This window comes from Perognathus longimembris, chromosome 16 (genome assembly GCF_023159225.1).
Source record: "Perognathus longimembris pacificus isolate PPM17 chromosome 16, ASM2315922v1, whole genome shotgun sequence".
Taxonomy (NCBI): Eukaryota; Metazoa; Chordata; class Mammalia; order Rodentia; family Heteromyidae; genus Perognathus; species Perognathus longimembris.
In genome coordinates, this window is record NC_063176.1 from 15470281 (window position 1) to 15473677 (window position 3397).

At 43.2% G+C, this 3397-nt stretch overlaps 1 pseudogene; it reads left to right on the forward strand.

Moving 5' to 3' along the window:
- The first annotated feature begins 2362 nt into the window (after nucleotides 1-2362).
- On the forward strand, nucleotides 2363-3001 carry LOC125364626 (annotated as a pseudogene).
- Nucleotides 3002-3397: the final 396 nt, after the last annotated feature.

Consider the following 3397-nt stretch of genomic DNA (forward strand, 5'->3'; position numbering starts at 1 on the left):
GCCACTACAGCCTCACCCAGATCCAACCCATCTCTCCTGCCTGCTTCCTAACAAAGCCTGCTTATTCGGGATGGAAGACAAAGCCACTTCGGATCCACCTAAGCTGAGACTTTTACATTGTCCTGACCCTTTGCCCTCTTAATTGTTATTCATTTGTGCTCTCTTCCACCTGCCAGTAAGGTTAAATGGTATGATTTGATTTGATGGTACATGGATCTCATTCAGTCTGCTGTTCTCTAAGTGTTACATCAGAACTCTGGCAAGTACTTGTTGGTCAATTCTCAACAAGTTACAGGTAAGCTCTACTCCTATTGTTCTCCCGTTGCTTTAATTGGAAATAAAAAGAGCTTTTACGGCTAAGACTCCTTGGACTGCTGTTCGAAGCCAGCCTGGGCAGAAAAAAATATCCCTCTAAAACTCCATCTCCCAACTAGCCAGCAAAGAGCCAGACTGGAAGCTTGGCTCAAGAGAACCAGCCAAATGCTGAAAGTGGCACCGTGGCTCAAGTGATAGAGCACTAGCCTCGAGCAGAAGTGCTCAGGGACAGTGCCCAGGCCTTGAGTTCAAATCCCGTGAATGCCATCTGGGACAAGCTATCCAAGCAATGAGCACCTAGACCTTCAGGACGAGGTCTATCCTGACAACAAGGAACTATGGAGAGGAGTAAGAGGAGATGAAGTCTCATCTTAAATGGAGTCAATTTAAACTTGCCCTTTCAAAATTAATCAGAGCTGGGAGATCAAGAGGAATAGTTGTTTATCCACCTAATGTCCATACCTGTCCATTTTTCATATGGACAGAAACTTGCATTCTTGCCCTAGTTACAAATATAAATATTTGTATATATTATATATATACATATATACATATATATGTATGTATATGTATATTTATATGTATATGTATATTTATATGTTTATATATATTGCCTCTGACTGGTTACTCCCAACCAGTCCACTATCCCTAAACACTTCCTTCCTGCCCCCAGTCCAGTTATTCCTCCTTCCTTGTAATGAGCCACAATTGGGTTTATGTTCCAAATGGAACTTTCCTGGCTTGTGCCCAGGGTGTGTTCTCCCATGCTGTTCATGTTAACTGGTCCGGTGAACTTGTCAGCCTTTTGCCTGACCTTTTCAAAAGTCTCTTTTAACAGGATAACATCCCTTACTGAGGTCGCCACCTGGGAACTTGCAGTTCAAGACCATGCTCTTACTACACTTCTCTACCCAGTGCAGATCTGGACCCTAAAGACCCCAGACCCAGTGACTCCTTGATGTGCCCAAGCTGCAGGAGGTAGCCAGAGGAGACCATGACACCCATTGGCCCTGATAACCATCGTGGAAATGATGAGGACTTTTACCAACCAAACTGGATGGTACCAGGCCAAATGACGAATCAGGGACCCCTGACTACTTCGCCCCTTTTCAGCAGGAAGTAGTTCCATAAAAACAACCTCTGCCCATACTCCCAGCCTGGTACCCCTCCTCTGTTGTTAATAAACAACAAATGGGGGAATGTTAGCATTTCCCTAGCCTCAGGCCCTCAGCTCCTCCCACTAGACCCCAGATCCACCCATGCCTACCCCCTGAGAGAGAAGCTGCCACGCCACGTAGCTCCCTCTCCCGTGGGAACTATGGCCCCACTAATAAACCTCCTTATGAACCTTCTTCTTCTGCCTGTGATTATCTCCGCATGGTCCTCTGGGATGGCCAGTACCTATGCTTTCAGGTACAGTCTGGGTATGAGAACTTTTTTCTTAACTTGGGTGATATGTAGTAAGTCTCAAATCTCTGCCTTAGATCATGTTTTTTTCTTTAACCAACATAGCATTTGTTAATCTAGTTTACAATTTTGTTTTCATTGCATGTAAAAAGAGCAAGCATCTTTGCAATTACATATAATGGATTGGAACATCACGTCTAGAAGATTAGCCCTTCACCCAACCCTCTGCTCAGCTAGGTATAACCATGCCAGACTGGAAAATCAGCACACTTTTCTGAGCCTAGGTTTCTTCAAATATACCATGAAAAGGGGAATCAAGATAGTGCTGACTGAGCTGATGCGGTATTGCCTTATTTACCCCCACACTAAGAAAGATTAGATGACAAAACTAGATTTGAAAACATAAGTGATTGTCGAAGGCCACACAATTGCTAAGTATGAAAGCAAGGCTTCAGTGACCCAAGCTCTCAGCTCTTGTCATTCTCATGGTGACACACTACAGAGTCTGAAAATGCAGGAGGAACCCCTGAACTGTAACGATGATCAAAACTAGCCAAGTGCTGGTTCCTCACATCCTTAATCCTACTTAAACAGAAGTATGAAATCTGAGGTTCTGCTCTTTGCCCCATCTACTGAGAGAATGAAGACCATTCACAGCAATCAGACTGTCAACATTCCAGAGAATGTCGACATCACTCTGAAGTGACGCACGGTGATAGTGAAGGGCCCCCGCGGAACCCTGCGGAGGGATTTCAACCACATCAACGTAGAACTCAGTCTCCTTGGGAAAAAAAAAAAAAAGAAGAGGCTCCGGGTTGACAAATGGTGGGGAAACAGAAAGGAACTGGCCACCGTTCGCACTATCTGTAGTCATGTACAGAACATGATCAAGGGTGTTACACTGGGCTTCTGCTACAAGATGAGGTCTGTGTACGCTCACTTCCCCATCAACGTTGTTATTCAGGAGAATGGGTCTCTAGTTGAAATCCCAAACTTCTTGGGTGAGAAATACATCCGAAGAGTTCGGATGAGGACAGGTGTTGCTTGTTCTGTATCTCAAGCCCAGAAAGATGAATTAATCCTTGAAGGAAAGGATATTGAACTTGTCTCAAATTCAGCTGCTTTGATTCAGCAAGCAACAACAGTTAAAAACAAGGATATCAGAAAAATTTTGGATGGTATCTATGTTTCTGAAAAAGGAACAGTTCAACAGGCTGATGAATAAGATCTAAGTTAACTCATCTTCAGAAACACCATCCAGGATCCTGACAACCAGTTTGTGATATTTCAGTGATGCAATAAAAGAATTCTATTGAAAAAAAAAAAAAAAAAAAGAAATCTGAGGTTCCTAGCCCAGGCAGAAAAATCTGTGAATCTCATCTCCAATTTACCAGCAAAAAGTTACAAGTACAGGTTTGGTTTAAATGGTAGAGTGCCAGCTTTGAGTGAAAAAGCCCTGAGTTCAATTCCTACAACAGTTCAAAGGGAAAAAAAGAAAAAGAAAGAAAGAAAAGAAGGAAGGAAGGAAGGGAAGGAGGGAGGGAGGGAGGGAGGGAGGAAAAGGAAGGAAGCAAGAGAGGAAAGAAGGAAAGAAGGAGATGAAAACTATTTCTATTCAAGAACAGCTCATCTTGGGATAGGTTACAGAAGAGCTGACATATTTCATACTTTCCTA